We start from the raw sequence: 19,011 nt of genomic DNA, 5'->3' as shown, positions 1-19,011 counted from the left end.
GGGAAATTCATTACAAAAGTAGTATTGCCAAGGCACATAGTCATCAGGTTATTTAAAGTCAAGATGCAGGACAGAATCTTAAGAGCTGTGAGACAAAAGCATCAGGCAACCTATAAAGGAAAACCTATCAGATTAACAGAAGATTTCTCAGCAGAAACCTTAAAAACCAGAAAGGATTGGGGTACTATCTTTATGCTCCTTAAATAAAACAATTGTCAGTCACAAGTTTTGTAACCAGCAAAACTAAGCTTCATAAAATGAAGGAGCGATAGTCTTTTTCAGACAAACACTGATAGAATTTGACAATATCAAATCAGCACTACAAGATATGATAAAAAAGATTTATAAATCTTCAAAGAAAACCTCAAAATACACTAAAATAGAAGCTCCTTAAAGCATAAATCTCACAGGGCCTATAAAACAATAACACAATTTTTAAAAAGGTATTTAGGCAACAACTAACATCATAAATAGAACAGTAACTCACATCGTAATACTAACATTGAAAGTCAGTGGCCTAAATTTTAAAATACGGAATGGCAGAGTAGATAAAAAATGGAAAAAAAAAAAAAAAAAAAAAACCAGCAACAATGTATCTTCTGTTTTCAGGAGACTCACCTAAAACATAATACTTAGACACACCCTAAAGGGTTGGGAAAAGGTATTTCATGCAAATGGAAACCAAAAGTGAGTAGTAGCTATTCTTAAATCAGACAAAACAGACTTTAAAGCAACAACAGTAAAAATAGGCAAAGAAAAACATTACATAATGATAAAAAGATTAGTCCAGCAAAAAGATGTTACAATCCTAAATATATATGCATTCAATATTGAAGCTTTTAAATTTATAAAACAATTATTACTAGGCCTAAGAAATAAGATAAACAGCAACACTATAATAGTGGGGGACTTCAATGCTCCATTGCCAGCACTAGACAGATCATCAAAACAGAAAATCAACAAAGAAGCAATGGACTTAAGAGATATTTATAGAATATTAATTCTACCCAATTGCAGTCTATACATTCTTCTCATCAACACATGGAACATTCTCTAAGATAGACCATATTATAAGACACAAAACATGTCTCAATATATATTAAGAAAATCAAGTATCTTCTCAGACCACAGTGGAATAAAACTGAAAACAAACACCAAAAGTAACCCTAAAGCTGTATAAATACATGGAAATTAAATAATCTGCTCTTGATTGATCCTTGGATCAGCCTGAGACCCACCACTAGGTGAGAAACTGGTTTAAGATTCTGTATTGCAAATTTCTTTTAAAGGACTAAAGTTAGCATTTAACAACCAGCTGGTGTTAATTTCTGCTTACACGTACAGCACTCGGAGATCTTATAATTTGTCTGATCATTGCTCATTTAGCAGCGTTTTCTCCTAGCTAAAATATGGTAATAAGATTTTTTAAGATTGTTTTTAAAGGAGCTCAATGGTTAAAAAGTCAGCTTAACTAAAAGGCTAATATCCAAGATGTGTGTGTGTGTGTGTGTGTGTGTGTGTGTGTGTGTATGCATGTGTGCATGTTTGTATTTGAAAGGTCTTTATGTTTTGGGATTTTTTTTCGTTTCTTGCTGTGTCACCCAGGCTGGAGTGCAGTGGCATCATCTTGGCTGACTGCAACCTCTGCCTCCCGAATTCAAGTAATTCTCTGCTTCAGCCTCCCAAGTAGCTGGGATTACAAGAGCCCACCACCACGCCTGGCTAATTATTATATTTTTAGTAGTGATGAGATTTCACCATCCTGGCCAGGCTGGTCTTGAACTCCTGACCTCATGATCCACCAACCTCAGCCTCCCAAAGTGCTGGGCTTGCAGGCATGAGTCACTGCACCTGGCCTGCTAGCTTTAAAATTATTGGTAAAGTAATATTAGAAATACGTTAAGAATTGTCCAGCATACATTTTTGTTTGTATTTATTAATCAAGCAGTTTCATACTTACCCCTGCCAAATACTGTAAGGTGTCAAAATTTTGGCATAAGGGTTACACCACCCCAAAACAGAATATTTGCTTGTGCAATTTTTAATAAATCAGACATTGATATGGGTTTAATAAAAATAGCTGCATCTTAAATTTAGTAAAATTACTATAACTTTTAATCCTATGGCTTTAGGCAGTCTGGTTCACCAACAATAAGGATGATTGTTTTGAGAAAGGACTGTTATTGTCATTCTTTCAAAGCTATACTATAAACTGTGTTTCTCCCTAAGTGTGTTCAGCCTATGCTGAGGAATAAACTAAGACAACTTGGAAGTTAAGAGCAACATGGAGTCAGTTACATCAAATATTTTTTCACTGTCTCAGTTATAATTTTGCTATGGTGGTTTCATAACTTTAAATCATGACTATTACAGTTTTCTTAAATAATCCACGTAAACAGTTTCAGTAAATGTAATTGGATAGGCCAGGCGCGGTGGCTCACGCCTGTAATCCCAGCACTTTGGGAGGCCGAGGCGGGTGGATCACGAGGTCAAGAGATCGAGACCATACTGGTCAACATGGTGAAACCCCATCTCTAATAAAAATACTCCATCTCAAAAAAAAAAAATGGATAAATAATTTGTAGATAAACTGGTCATAATTTAGAATATAAAGCTATATTAAATTAATAGTTATTTTATTATTTGGGTATTTTTCAATAAATATATATTGTAGGAAAACATTCTTACCAAAGAAAACAGAGTATATCCTTCAAAAAAAAGATGAGCCGGGCGCGGTGGCTCAAGCCTGTAATCCCAGGACTTTGGGAGGCCGAGGCAGGTGGATCACGAGGTCGAGAGATCGAGACCATCCTGGTCAACATGGTGAAACCCCATCTCTACTAAAAATACAAAAAACTAGCTGGGCATGGTGGCTCGTGCCTGTAATCCCAGCTACTCAGGAGGCTGAGGCAGGAGAATTGCCTGAGCCCAGGAGGTGGAGGTTGCGGTGAGCGGAGGTTGCGGTGAGCCGAGATCGCGCCATTGCACTCCAGCCTGGGTAACAAGAGCGAAACTCCATCTCAAAAAAAAAAAAAAGATGAACAAATTTTATGTAACTCAAAACTTATTTAAAGGTCTAAAGGTCTAAAATGTCTAAAACAAGTTAAAAGAAACCAGGAATAAAAAAAGATGTAAAGAGGGACTCCATGTTTGGGTCCCCTTCCACGAACGTGGATGCCATCTTTCTCTCTCCTGGATTTCCCCTCTGGAGTCCCCTTCCACACTCCCTCCTGGAAGCCTGTCTTCCCCTCCTAAACTCCATCCCTCTCTCTCTATTCCCTTCCCCTCAGTGTGGAAGCTGCTTTTCTCTCCTGGATTCCATCTTTCTGGATTCTCTCTTTAAAATAAAAATAATAATATTTTTAAAAGATGTAAAGAAAGTTATAAAAGTAAAGAAGTATTTTTTTGAAGTTAAAAAGCTTAAAGAGAAATAATTTTATATAAGAAATAATCTCGTAGGGTAACATTAGTCCTAAAGTAAAATAACTGCTTTTTTAAAAAAGAGGGATGTTGGGAACTAATCAGAAAGTCTGACCATGTCATGAACAGTCAGTGTAAGTCACAATAAGAGGACTTACATATATTTACCAAAAAATCCCCAAAACTTTTATATAATCAAGTTTTCATACTATTATTAAGTTTTGGTTTACTTACAAATAAAAAAATAATTTTTTTAATGAAGCTTATATTCATGTTCTGTATGTGCTTTTAAAGTCCTTGTAATGGCTGAGTGCAGTGGTTTGCTGTGGTTTACGCCTGTAATCCCAGCACTTTGGGAGGCTGAGACGGGCAGATCATAAGATCAGGAGTTGGAGACCAGCCTGGCTAGCATGGTGAAGGCCCGTCCCTTGAACCCAGCACGCAGAGCTTGCAGTGAGCCGAGTTTGCACCACTGCACTCCGGCCTGGGCAACAAAGCGAGACTCAGTCACAAAGAAAAAAAAAAAAGTCCTTGTAACATTGAGTCACAGGGCATTAGCTTCTGGGTTAAAGAACCCATATCCTGGCCGGGCGCGGTGGCTCAAGCCTGTAATCCCAGCACTTTGGGAGACCGAGGCGGGTGGATCACGAGGTCGAGAGATCGAGACCATCTTGGTCAACGTGGTGAAACCCCGTCTCTACTAAAAATACAAAAAATTAGCTGGGCATGGTGGCGCGTGCCTGTAGTCCCAGCTACTCAGGAGGCTGAGGCAGGAGAATTGCTTGAACCCAGGAGGTGGAGGTTGCAGTGAGCCGAGATTGTGCCATTGCACTCCAGCCTGGGTAACAAGAGCGACACTCTGTCTCAAAAAAACAAAAAAAAGAACCCAAATCCTGCCAAATCTCAAACACTGACAGCAATTAAAGCCTCATCTTCAGGCCCCTTGGAAGATGCCAATAAAAACAAACTACGTTCCTGAGATACAGGGCAAGAAATTAAAGCTATTCAACTCCTCAAGTCCCAGGGACTATAGCAGAAGAGATGGACCCATAAGAATGTAAGGGCCGATTTTGAAAGATAAAATGCATTCAGTTTCTCTATAAATTAATGTCAAATGTCAAAGGCACACTGATGTAAAACCAGTATATGGACCTCTGTGTCAGATTAACAAGGTTTTCTTGAAACATTAACCAACTTCCTTTTTTGTTTTTTTGTTTTTTTGTTTTTTTTTTTTTTGTTTTGTTTTTTTTTGAGACGGAGTTTCGGTCTTGTTACCCAGGCTGGAGTGCAATGGCACGATCTCGGCTCACTGCAACCTCCGCCTCCTGGGTTCAAGCAATTCTCCTGCCTCGGCCTCCTGAGTAGCTGGGATTACAGGCACGCGCCACCATGCCCAGATAATTTTTTGTATTTTTAGTAGAGACGGGGTTTCACCATGTGGACCAGGATGGTCTCGATCTCTCGACCTCGTGATCCACCTGCCTCGGCCTCCCAAAGTGCTGGGATTACAGGCTTGAGCCACCGCGCCCGGCTCAACTTCTTAATAAAGGTTATAAAAGGCTAATGGAAGTTATATTTTATCATCAAGATGAAAGTTTATAGATTACAAATTTTTGAAAAACAAATGTAATTGGCTTCATGCTGTTTTCTTTCTTTCTTTCTTTCTTTCTTTTTTTTTTTTTTTTTTTGAGACAGAGTCTTGCTCTTTTGCCAGGCTGGAGTGCAGTGGCATGATCTTGGTTCATTGCAACCTCTGTCTCCTGGATTCAAGCAGTTCGCCTGCCTCAGCCTCCTGCGTAGCTGGGACTACAGGTGTATGCCACTATGCCCGGCTAATTTTTTGTATTTTAGTAGAGATGGTGTTTCACCATGGCCAGGATGGTCTCGATCTCCTGACCTCATGATCTGCCCTCCTCAGCCTCCCAAAGTGCTGGGATTACAGGTGTGAGCCACTGCACCTGGCCTTCATGCTGTTTTCATTAGGGCTTATGGTTTAGAAAACTAAGTCTCCTTTCTCAAAGACTGAAGGATGTTTGAAATGCTTGAATTATCACTTTGGCTAAATAAATGTCTTTTCAATGACTTGTAATTCCATTGTTTAATATTAAGTGATGTAAACCTTTTGTATTTGACAAACTTTCCAAAATAAAATTTTAAATTATGTCTTTTTCTAACCTAATTAATCCTTTAAGATATTAGGCTTCCTATAGTCTATAAATGAAATAATTTGACTTATTTTGATATAAAAATTATACAGGAAGCTTTGTCAAATATGAAATGGTATTTGCTTTTCTTTGGGCTGTATTTGTATAAAAATGTTACAGGTATGTGTTCCAAAATTATGAGAAACTCCTGTAATGCTGATATAACTTAGTGTACATTATCAGTAATAATCATAATTGTTATGTTAAAATCATTGTGTGCCATAGAGTTAAGAAATTTTCTTGTTAGTTGTGTCTTTTTACTATGGCTGCCTTAAAACTTTCTTTCTTTTTTTTTTTTTTTTTTTTTCTGGCTGGGTGCGGTGGGTCACACCTGTAATCTCAGCACTTTGGGTGGCCAAGGCAGGTGGATCATTTGAGGTCAAGAGTTAGAGACCAGCCTGGCCAAGATGGTAAAACCCTGTCTCTACTATAAATACAAAAGTTAGCCAGGTGTGGTGGTGGGAGCCTGTAATCCCAGCTACTCAGGAGACTGAGGCAGGAGAATCGCTTGAACCTGGGAGGTGGAGGTTGCAGTGAGCCAAGATGGCACCACTGCACTCCAGCCTGAGCCACAGAGTGAGACTCTGTCTCAAGAAAACAAAAAACACACAAACAAAATACCTTTATTTAAATCCACAAACAATTATCTTGTTTGGTATTGTTTTAAAATAAAATGACATAATGGAATTCTGAGCTTGGGGAGAAGGGTGGGAGGGGAGTGAGAGATAAAAGACATATAGTAGGTACTGTGTACACTGTTTGGGTGACAGGTTCACCAAAATCTCAAAAATCACCACTAAAGAACTTTGCCATGTAACCAAAAACCATCTTTACCCCACAAACTATTGAAATATAAAAAAGATCCAGGCTCTAACAGATTAGTGTTTTCCAGAGGTTAAGATAGTGGGGGACAGGAGAGTAATGGGTGTGACAATAGATAGAGGTGTACCATGAGGTATTCTGTCCCACTGTCTTAGGTGTATTAAAGGCAAGATCCTGGCTGTGCTATGGTACTATATTATTAAAAGACCAGCTCCTAACACGTCAATGTAGATTCAAAGTCTGTCAAAGTGATCAAGTGGTCAGTGAAAAGAAAGAAAGACAAGGAAACAGTTTTCCTTAAGGCTGGGCCCAGGGGAGACACCACATAATGCTGCTCCGGGGATGTCTAACATTCCCCTGAAAAACCTCAGTTTTTATTATATACTTTCATTAGGGGAGGGGGAGAGAGGTTACACAAAGTTTCAGTGATAATTATACAAAAAGAAACATAAGCAAAAACTGTTGACCAAAGATCACAATATGGTATTGTAAAAGCGGAACAATGTAAAAGTTACTATCTGTGCATCAGCATAAAAACCATAAACCTTAGCAAGCATAGAGGTTAATTATAAACTTACAATTATCAGCAAGAAAAGCATTGGGCTCACAGCTGCAGGGAGAACAGGATCTGACACAATACAACCAGCCTGACCACAAAACTGCAAGAGGAGGGGGACCTCCATGCAGGCCTGGAGGAGCAGAGGGAGAAGAAATACTTACATCCTTATCTCCACCACAGAGGTTTTTCCTCAGGACAGACGCCCCTCTTGCATCCGTTTATAGGCTCTCAATAAGGGTTGCATTCCCTTTCCAGGGCTATAATTAACATGCCTTTCCTGGGAAAGGAATCTGGGTAATAAGCCTCTCCATTACATGTTTGTTTATAGGCTATCTGCAAGGAGAAGCTTATTACGTGCTTTGCTGTTATCTCTCTCTGGCAGTCAGGCTATGTGGTTTGTCTTTAACACAGAGTTCCTGTTTTACAAGAACAGCTCAGCAGAGCCAAAGTTACAAGCTACATTTTAACTTTTCATATTATTCTTCATTTTCTCAAATATAATCGATTCAGGAAGTAACAAGCATAACAAAGCAAATAACTCATTTCTGGGCCACCAAATTCATAAGAGAATTTACAGGTTAAAAATTAACAACAATTTCTTGTTATTTCAGATAGCTCGGGTTTTACCAATTCTTCCAGAAGCTTGGGGTTTCTCATCACCACCGTGGGGTCCACACTGTTCCCAGCATTATATTATTAAGATGGAAACTGGGTAAAGAATATGTGGGCATTTTTGTATTATTTCTTAAAACTCCATGTAAATCTATAATTATCTAATAACAAAAAGGTTAATTTAAAATAAATTTTATTTTTAAAAAAGTTGCTGGGCCGGGCGCGGTGGCTCAAGCCTGTAATCCCAGCACTTTGGGAGGCCTAGGCGGGTGGATCACGAGGTCGAGAGATCGAGACCATCCTGGTCAACATGGTGAAACCCCGTCTCTACTAAAAATACAAAAAATTAGCTGGACATGGTGGTGTTTGCCTGTAATCCCAGCTACTCAGGAGGCTGAGGCAGGAGAATTGCCTGAGCCCAGGAGGCGGAGGTTGCGGTGAGCCGAGATCGCGCCATTGCACTCCAGCCTGGGTAACAAGAGCGAAACTCTGTCTCAAAAAAAATAAAAAAATTAAAAATTAAAAATAAAAAACTTGCTGATCCTGTTATAGAATGTCAAGGATTTTGCAAGTCCTCCTTACATTGCTACCTGAGCATCCTTTGTAAATTATTTTATATATTGTATAATTTTATCGGGTAGCTGCTTCTTTTTAAACTTAGTGAACCATCAGCATTTAAGACAAAAAAAAAACTGAAAGAACTAAAAATTAAGAACTATGATAAAATCTACCCAGAGTTTCTTCAAAAATTAATGATAAATGAGTGTAAAATATCTAGAGCATAAAGGTTAAAATTTATTATGAAAGCAGAGTTGAAATTAGGTCTTTCACTGTAGAGGAGTAGAATGTTGAAAAAAATAAGGTGGCAAGATTGCTTGAGCCTAGGTGGCCAAGATTATAGTGAGCTATGATTGCACCATTGCACTGCAGCCTGAGTGACAGAGCAAGACTGTGTCGGAAAAAAAAAAAAAAAAAAAAAAAAAAAAAAGGCTAGTGCCATCTGCTTAAAGTCTTCCTTTAGACTTTCTTGGAAATGTGGCTGAGTGGAGGAAGGATGGCCAGGTCAAAACAGTTTACATTAAAGATGAAGTTACAAGTAGTATTTCCTTATCAAAAGATAGTAAGGCTATTAATGAGAGATAAGTGCCATTGTGTTCCAACCACATTTAACCCATGTGAGGTGTAATGTAATGGTTCTGAAACTGAAGTACAAGTGATGAAATGTTAAATGATCTTGGGTGATCTAAGGAGTGAAGTACCTAAAAGATATCAGAGCAGTTGCCCATGCAACACTGGATGGCACATTAATTTGAGAAACATTTGAATAGTTAAATGTATCTCAAGGAAGCATTATATTAAAGGTAGTATAACAGTATTGAAAATATCATTAAGTGGTACATGAATGACTTAAGGATGCAGTGCAGATTCAGAACAATCACTGTTAATGGTGGAGGGTGTCTAGGTTCTTGGCATCTTGAACAAAGAATTGGACAAAATGCACAAACAAACCAAGGCAAGAATCACAGTGTAGGAGCAGGCCTGAGCATAGGGGCACAAAGTCCCTGTTACAAAGTTTTTATGAGTTTAAATACCCTCTAATTGGGGTACAACCTATGTAAATGAAGAGGATGAAGTAAAGTTACAAAGTTATTTACTCGTTGTATGTTCTATGAAGAAGATATTTCCAGTTATAGCTGAAGTGTAAATCGGCCTTATGTTCCCTACCTTCAGACCCTATTTTCCTGCCTCATTTCCCCCTGAGAGATGTGATTCCCATAAAACTTCATGGGAGGAAGAGGGACCGATTATCTTTTTTCTGTAAATGCTTCATGCTGACATGGGGCATAGTCCCTACCTATTGGGGATTACGGAACTCTTACCCTGTTCTGTCTGCTGGAGGCAGGGTAGCTCCTAGATGGCTGGGAATGGTGTCTTCACCTGGAACTGGCTGGAGCCTTTGTTGCATGATCATCTGAAGCCTGATGGTCTCTAGGTGCGAGGAAATGCGTTTCGTTAAAAAATTTAATGGGAACTTCAGGGAGAGGATACCTATTATTGTTAGAAATGTTTGTTAAAGATATTTACAGAAGAAAAAAAAACCTGGTCTGTTCTAGAATCCATGTGTTATCTTAAAGTCTTAGCACAAGTAACTCCATTTTAGTTTGGTGTGGTTTGTTGGGGCCTAGTGCCTGAGCTTAGTCCCAAATAGTAGCTTCCTAGAATTTTGCTTAAAAAATTCCTCCTTTTTGGAGTGAGAATGTGACCAAAACTTAGGGCCTTAGCACCGCTCTCAGTTACCATCATTTTGGGTTTCCAGTATTAGCACATCATAAATAGGTTACAGTGTTCTCATGGTTGCACATTTCTTTTAGCTCCTGTTATTCCAGTTGAAGAGAGACCATGTGACATTCTAGAGATGGACACATGCTGTCAAGAAAACAAAACAAAACAAAAAAGGACCTTTTTTTAATCCACAAACAATTATCCTGTTTTGTATTGTTTTAAAATAGAATGATATAATAGAATTTTGAGCTTGATGAGAAGGGTGGGAGGGGAGTGAAGAATAAAAGACATATATTAGGTAATATGTACACTGCTTGGCTGACAATTTCACCAAAGTCATAGAAATTACCACTAAATAATTTTTCCATGTAACCAAAAACCACCTTTGAAAGGTGGTTTAAAGGTTTAAAACCTTTGAAAGAATATATAGCACACTGGGGAGACTACCAAGGGTTCAACATATGCTCCTTACCCAAGGTCCCCTTAAACCAAACCTCCTAAAATCAAATAGATCAAAGAATGAGCTAGATAAAGAGTTGACTCACTTAACTAAACAGTCTCTTTGTTAACCCCCTACCACCGAAATTCCATAATCTTCACTTGATGTATTTCTCTATAGGCCAAAAGTGCCAGCAGCTGCACAGACACTTATCTGTTTAGCCAATTTTATCATAACTTTCACAAGAGAATTTAGGGCCTATAGTGTAACTGTAGAATTTGCTATAGAACCTATCATGAGGGATACATTTTTAATTACAGCTTCTTTTGTTTTAAATCATGGAAAAAGGACTGGACAAATGATGCCCCTTTAGAAGATTGAAGGCCTTCTGACAACTTTCTCTTTAACCCATGATGTGGGTTAAGAGGAGTGAACCAATGTTTTGTTTTTAGATTGATTATGAAGCAATGCATTTACCATTAAAATTTCTTACTTTAAGACTTCATCTTTTATCTATCAGAATATAAGGTAGTCTTATATTCAAGTACAAGGCGGCTGCTAACTCCTTCACAAATAAAAGTACACCGCATTAGTATACATAACAGACTCCATCTCCACTTCTATTGTTCATAGAAGCATAAGCAAAAAAAGAAAATCATAGATAATAGTTTTATGACAGTAGAAATCTTTTTTTTTGTTTTTGTTTTTGAGACAGAGTCTCACTCTGTCCACCCAGGCTGGAAGGGCAGTGGCGCGATCTCGGCTCACTCCATCCTCAGCCTCCTGGATTCAAGCGATTGATTCTCCTGCCAGGCCCGGTGGCACATGCCTGCTGTCCCAGCCTCCTGAGTAGCTGTCACAGTGGGCGTGTGCCACCGGGCCTGGCTAATTTTTGTATTTTTAGTAGAGTCGGGGTTTCACCATGTTGGTCAGGCTGGTCTCGATCTCCTGACCTCAGGTGATCCACCTGCCTCGGCCTCCTAAAGTGCTGGGATTACAGGTATGAGCCACCTCTCCCGACCAGTGGTAGAAGTCTTATTCTGTGAACTTGGGTAAGCTGTTCGCATCAAGGATGCCATCTTCCTCTTGGGACAAATTTCCCTGCTTAACTTTAACTCAAGGGTTCCAATGAATGTGAAATTCCCAAAGTGCGAAGGAACCTTTCTTGATTGGAAAACCAAGAACCAAAAGCCCAAAGTCCCGAATCTTTGTTGCAGTGTGGGTGGCAAGGACAGTCTTTCTCTAATGTTTCCAGAAGATTGAAACCATAAAAAAGCTTTCTTTACCTGGTAAAAATACACTGTAGCATAATAATCAACTGTTATAACATCAGCCCTCTTTCATAGGAAAGCTTTCATACAACTAGAAAACATGCATTGAAAATAACAATCAAAGGAAATCCCTTTATAAAATGTTTAAATGGTTTTAAAAGGTGACCAAATGCACCTGAAGCTTTAATTATTTTTCCAGGAATATGTAATCAAGCATTGCTTATAAACTACTTTAAACAATTTTAGTATTAGCTGGATTAACATGAAAGCATTTTCTTGATATTTAATTAATTTTATGTTATACTTAGGTTAGTAGCTTTATACAAGGAAATTTGGTTATTTCTGTGGTTTATAATAGCTTGACATGATAACTATAATTGTGATTGGTATCATATACTTAGAAATCCCATACAATTTCTGAAATTAGAATTATTAGTATTATATATATGTTAGTATTATATTAGTAATATATATTACTAATATATTAACATTTATATTAGTAATATATATTAGTATTATTCACAAAAATATAACCTAAAGAAGATTGAACATCATTTTGGCAATCTCCTGTACCTAAACATGTCAAATAATCCTGTTTACCTCTTCTCTGGATGTTTTTAAGGGCTCTCTAATCCATCCAGAAAGCCAGGCGTTAGGAAAGACAATTTTGAAACTGAAGTTTGATTTTGAAATTCCAGATTACCATACATTATTTATTTTGCAAAAATGATGACTCAGAAATTTTAAAGAAGCAAAAAAACCTTTTATAACCTTTACACACACACACACACACACACACACACCCTGCTGTTCTTACACAACTTACATATGAAAGTGTTTCTAATAGTCCTAATTGTATGTTACAATGGCGACTCTTAGCAATTTTAACTTTAATGTAAAACCTAGTAAGTTATGTTCTAATAAGGTTTGACTGTTTCCAGCATAGCTAAAGTGTGGCCAACTCCACATGTCCCCAGGCCTTACCTAGCTGTAAGGGAGGCAAGTTAAACAATTTTCAAAAGCCAGAGAAGCAGTTTATGACTTTAAAGTATTTAGCAAACCTAGTATTTGAATATAATTTAAACCACATGTTTATGTTTTGAAGACATTTTTGTTTTACCAATAATCTTGAAAACCAACTTTATTTCCCAAAGATTGCTAAAATCACATGAACTAAAAGGTGTACACTTTCTACTTTTCTATATTTGATTTGAGCTATTATTATTAAACCAATTAAAAATTTACAGAGGATAGGCCGGGCGCGGTGGCTCAAGCCTGTAATCCCAGCACTTTGGGAGGCCAAGGCGGGTGGATCACGAGGTCAAGAGATCGAGACCATCCCGGTCAACATAGTGAAACCCCGTCTCTACTAAAGAAAAAAATACAAAAAATTAGCTGGGCATGGTGGCGTGTGCCTGTAATCCCAGATACTCAGGAGGCTGAGGCAGGAGAATTGCCTGAACCCAGGAGGCGGAGGTTGCAGTGAGCCGAGATCGTGCCATTGCACTCCAGCCTGGGTAACAAGAGCGAAACTCTGTCTCAAAAAAAAAAAAAAAAAATTTACAGAGGAGATATACAGTGACTTTTACTTTATATTTAGTTTATATAGAGAGAAAGAGGCTAGAGACTGACAGGTAAGAAATTCTTACCCTTTTTCTGGCATGCCAGGTTTCTGAGTTCTCTGTCCCTGAGCAGCTTTGGTGACCCTGATTAACTGTATGCAAACAGACACATTGCCATGAATTAAGAATATTCATAGATAATTTACAAATTCTGGAGAAACTAGGCAGAGAGAGAAGTATGACTCAAATTCTATTTGTAAGAGTATACTTAACACACTTAAGTATCAGGAAGCATAAAATCAAAAAATTAATTTAAAGATAAAAAGATGGTGTGCTCCATTAATTCTTGCAGGCCCCACAAAGGTTGCTTAGGAATTCCATATAAATGGAATGAATGATGACTTTCTAGAAATGCATAGGAACACAGAACTAAATAAAAGTCTTCCACTAGGAACAAAAAAGAATCATGGATATATATATATATATATATATATATATATATACGTATATATATATACACACACACATATGTGTGTGTGTGTGTGTGTGTGTGTGTGTGTGTATCTCCATACACAAGCAAAGCCAGAAGAGAATAAACAGCAAACAAAAGAAAACTAGAAGCAAAAACAAACAAGCAGGAATCCAACCTAAATTTTTCTACTCAGTTTACCCTGGAGGTTACAGTGTTACCTACGGCCCCCAAAACCCCACATAATGAATATTTTATTTTCGATACACAATTCAACATCCTTAAGTTCACCAGTATCATTATACATTCTGTGCAATCAAGAAATCCAGTTTAGGCCCATGACCAAAAGTACTTTAGCACCATTCACACAAAATAGTAAAAATAGTGAGAAGCAATGCAAACGTGTATGTGAAATTTGGTTCCACACTAAATCCAGCTTCATATTCAAATATATTAAAAAAAAAAAAAGAATTGCCAAACTTCTGATGCATTTTTACAATACTTATTATTTTACTTTAATCAAGAATAAGAGCTTTAGACTGGGTGTGGTGGCTCATGCCTGTAAATCCCAGCACTTTGGGAGGCTGAGGCAGGTGGATAACCTAAGGTCAGAAGTTTGAGATTAGCCTGGCCAACATGGCGAAAACCCGTCTGTACTAAAAATACAAAAATATTGGCTGGGTGTGGTGGTGCATGCCTGTAACCCCAGCTACTTGTAGGCCACAGCAGGAGAATTCTTTGAACCTGGGAGGTGGAGATTGCAGTGGGCCGAGATTGTGCCATTACATTCTAGCCTGGGTGACAGAGGGAGACTCTGTCTCAAAGGAAAAAAACAAGTAAGAGTTTTAACTATGAAAATGTTAATTAGCCAAATGTCTCCAATTCTCTATCATGTTTTTAAAAAGATTTTATTATTTAAACTTTTTTACATCTTTCTCCTTTACTCAATAATTACTTACTACATTGTTTCATAAATAACCTCTTCAAATCTGTAATTTGAACTTTTAAATAACTTTTGAATTAGACAATTTCTTTTTCCACTAACATAAGCCTTTTTGACACATTTTGTATACAGAATTACGTGTTAGGCTGGGTGCAGTGGCTCTCATCTGTAATCCCAGCACTTTGGGAGGCCGAGGTGGGCAGATCACCTGAGGTCAGGACTTCAAGACCAGCCTGACCAACATGGAGAAACCCCGTCTCTACTAAAAATACATAAAAAATTAGCCGGGCGTGGTGGCGCATGCCTGTAATCCCAGCTACATGGGAGGCTGAAGTAGGAGAATCGCTTGAACTCAGGAGGCGGAGGTTGTGGTGAGTGGAGATCATGCCATTGCACTCCAGCCTGAGGAATAAGAGTGAATCTCCGTCTCAAAAAAAAAAAAAATTAAAAAAATAATAATAATAACCAGGCACTGTGGCTCACACCTGTAATCCCAGCACTTTGGGAGGTCGAGGCGAGCAGATCACCAAGTCAGGAGTTTGACACAATCCTGGCCAAACATAGTTAAACCCCGTCTCTACTAAAAAATACAAAAAAATGAGCCTGGCGTGGTAGTGGGCACCTGGAATCCCAGCTACTCCAGAGGCTGAGGTGGGAGAATTGCTTCAACCCGGGAGGCAGAGATTTCAGTGAGCCGAGATCATGCCATTGCACTCCAGCCTGAGGGACAGAGCAATACTCCATCAAAAAAAAAAAAAAAAAAAAAAAAAAAAAAAAAAAAAAAATTATGTGTTAACTAAAACTTTTATTTTTAGTAACCTAAAACTTTAGTGAAACCGTAAAAAGCAAGAACTCCTGAACTATTAGATATGGACATGTATTGATAAGAACAATTCCACAATTTTAGAAACATATTTCTCCATATTACAACCCTTTTTTAACTGGAAGTGACCCAGATATCAAATGAGCATTAGTAATAACTTTAAGATTTTAATTAACACAAAAATTTAGGTAAAACAATTATTCTATTCACTGTACTTAATTTTTTACTTTTAATAAGGGAGACATAAGACCTCAATCAATATATGTAAAACAAACATTGGTTTCGTCCAGAAAAGCAGGACAACTAGAGGCATGGAGGAGGTTTAGAGGCTTTCAGATCACAGGTGGGAGACAAAGGGTTGCACTGCTTTGAGTTTCTGATTAGCCTTTCCAAAAGAAGCAATCAGACATGCATCTATCTCAGTGAGACTTTAAACAGAATGGGAGACAGGCTCCCCCCCTAACAGCTCCAACTTGAGTTAACACAGACATTTAAAAATATCTAACAGGTCGGGCGCGGTGGCTCAAGCCTGTAATCCCAGCCCTTTGGGAGGCCGAGGCGGGTAGATCACGAGGTCAAGAGATCGAGACCATCCTGGTCAACATGGTGAAACCCCATCTCTACTAAAAATACAAAAATTAGCTGGGCATGGTGGCGCACGCCTGTAGTCCCAGCTACTAGGGAGACTGAGGCAAGAGAATTGCCTGAACCCAGGAGGCGGAGGTCGCGGTGAGCCGAGATCGTGCCATTGCACTCCAGCCTGGGTAACAAGAGTGAAACTACATCTCAAAAAAAAAAAAAAAATCTAACAAAGACAAACAAAATTAAAGCAAAATGTGGCCAAGCGTAATGGCTCACGCCTGTAATCCAGCACTTTGGGAGGCCAAGGTGGGCAGACCACAAGGTCTGGAGATCGAAACCATCATGGCCAACATGGTGAAACCCCGTCCCTACTAAAAAATAAAAAATTAGACGGGCATAGTGGTGCGTGCCTGTAATTCAGGCTATTTGGGAGGCTGAGGCAGGGGAATCGCTTGAATCAGGAGGCAGAGGTTTCAGTGAGCCGAGATCGTGCCACTGCACTCGAGCCTGGTGACAGAGCAAGACTGTCTCAAAATAAGTAAATAAATAAATAAATGTATGCTGACAATTCTGAAGGCCTTTCTATTTTTATTCCATTAATAATATTAAAGCTAGCTGGCTTAGTAAAGTTATACTTACATCGCGTAAACTTGAAAATTGCTTAGACTTATTTACTTGATTTATGATCATTCTTTTACTTGTAAGCAAATTTGGAAGACACAACATATAACAATAGGTGTACTTACAAATAAACACATCTAAACTCTATACACACACATAAACAAAGATCCAATAACATGAAACCCTTGCCATGAGATACCAATACAAACTTGCCAGTTTTACTTTGCCCCAATAGATAATTCAAAGAAGGTGGTGAACCAAAATTTTGGGTAAAGCAGTCTCCATGGCAGTTTGATTTTTAAAGGCTAAACTTCCTCAGACTCCAAGGAACACTGGAACCAAATAGTATCAAAGTAGGGTTTCATGTTAACTAGGCCTCTGCTTACAACAGTAGCACAAAAGCCTGGATACATGAAATGCCATTCTACTTTTCCATTAGACAGGAAACGAGATTCTAAACAATTTTGGGACCAAGCAGCATTTCAACTTCGAGGGCAAATTTTAAGGAGGGCCTAATACTAGACTTCAGAACCTCTTCCAAGGCATCGTCTTTGGGCAGGCTGTGGTCCACAGGACCCAAGGAGCCTCCTCCTGTGGGGGTCCAATATAAGAGTTCTAGACATCTCTGGCCTTTCTTAGGTGGGCACTGGTACCACTTGGGGTGCATTCCCTCCAGAGCCATCTATGAGCTTTCTTTTGTTACCTGGGTGTGATCCCCAATTTGTAGTATCCTTATAATTTGATAAGGCCACGCTTTTCCCTGCTTCCTATTTCATTAACTTTAATAATAGAAACTGGAGGCTAGGTGGGTTTCCTTTGCCTTTAGCCAGTTGAATAGGGGAAGGGGAAAATTTAGCATAAGAAAAGAAGGTTTAAGTTGCCTGAAACTTGTTTGAGCTTGCTTCCAGCTGTGCCACACTTAGGAATCAGAGACCACACAAGGAAAAGATTTTTAAGAAGGCCTTCCCCCTTTGGGGCAGGGTGATTATTCCCATTTGTTCCTAGGCCTTCAGGCAATACCAGGTAGTGACCCCAGCCAATTGCCCTCAATTTCCAAGGAGCTACTAGGAAACAGCCGCTGAAAGACTAAACAGAAAGAAAGAAAAAAATAAAAAGACCCAGGTTCCTTAAGTGAAGCGGGTGGTAGTATCAGACTTTTCCACATGAAAACCCCTCAGTTTCACTGTCCACAGCCAGAAACCTGCAGTTGCTTTCATGTTTAGGTGCTTCCCACTAAGGGTCCTGGGTTGGAAAGGAAAAGAGATTCCCCTGTATGACGCAGAAAGGAAAAGGAGAAAGTTGAAGAATAAATTCCAAACTTGGCTTACCGCTTCCTCCTGGCTCACCAAAATACGTTAACAGTGCAGGATGTCCAGGTTCTTGACGTCTTGAACAAATAATTCAACAAAACACAAACAAAGCAAGGAAGGAATTAAGGGATTTATTGAAAACGAAAGTGCACTCCACAGTGTGGGAGCAGGCCTGAGCATAGGAGCTCAAAGTCTCTGTTACAGAGTTTTTGTAAGTTTAAATTTACAGCTCAAGTATGAATCAGCCTTATGTTCCCTGCCTCCAGATTCTATCTTCCTGCCTCATCTCTACTATACATTTTGGGGAAACATATATAGTGAAATTACAAACATTTCACTGTACCAACCTCAGTTCACGGACAAAGAGGAGAAATGGGGAAGGGACACAGTAAGGGCTACAAATTTATTTTGAATAATTTATTTCCTTTAAAAAAACTGAAGGATGTTGTCCCAGCTTCTCGGGGAGCAGGGAAGGAGGGTCCTTTGTGCCCAGGAATTTGAGTCCAGCCTAGGCAACAGAGCCAGATCCCAGGGTCAATCAATCAATCAATCAATGACTGAAAGAAAAAAGGAAGAGCAGCAGCAGTAGCAACCTGGCCTGAGAATGAGAAAATACTACTTTAGGGCCTGACTTACAGGACAGTACCATGGTACTTTAAATCTCTTCTCTCTCTGGACCTGATTCACACTCTATGCAAATGAGGAAGTAGATTAGATAATCTTCAGGTCCACACAGCTCTGGAATTCTATTAATCTGTGTAATCAAAAGTCATGGCTTATATAGGCTAAAACTTAAATATGTCATATACATAGTTAACAATTTTCTATGTATCCAATCAACAAATTGACATTTAACTTACAGGTGCAGAATGAGACAGGAAATTACACAAAAAATAAAAAGGGCCAGACATAGTGGCTCACATCTGTAATATCAGCTACTTGAGAATTTGAAGTGGAAGGATCACTTGAGGTCAGGATTTTGAGACCAGCCTGGGCAACATAGCAAGACATCCACCTCTAAACACACACACACACACACACACACACACACACACACACACACACACACAATGTATTACTATGTGTGTATG

The 19,011-nt window shown here is 38.8% G+C and overlaps 1 long non-coding RNA gene across 2 annotated transcripts in view; it reads right to left on the bottom strand.

The window, feature by feature from the left end:
- Window positions 1–18,266, bottom strand: part of LOC104650237 (uncharacterized) — a 43,495-nt gene extending 25,229 nt beyond the window's left edge. The window contains exons 1-2 of one of the 2 annotated variants that reach the window (XR_012515727.1): window positions 17,939–18,266; window positions 9,498–9,606 (exon numbers count right to left, since the gene is read on the bottom strand). This is a non-coding gene — a long non-coding RNA (uncharacterized LOC104650237). Of the gene's footprint in view, window positions 1–7,166; window positions 8,553–9,497; window positions 9,607–17,938 lie in introns of those variants that run through there. The other variant, XR_743908.3, reaches the window with a different exon arrangement.
- Between the last annotated feature and the right edge of the window lie 745 nt (window positions 18,267–19,011).

The sequence above is a fragment of the Saimiri boliviensis genome, chromosome X, assembly GCF_048565385.1.
Source record: "Saimiri boliviensis isolate mSaiBol1 chromosome X, mSaiBol1.pri, whole genome shotgun sequence".
Lineage (NCBI taxonomy): Eukaryota > Metazoa > Chordata > Mammalia > Primates > Cebidae > Saimiri > Saimiri boliviensis.
The sequence above is the reverse complement of the archived record's forward strand: the minus strand, read 5'-3'. Positions and strand labels throughout refer to the sequence as shown.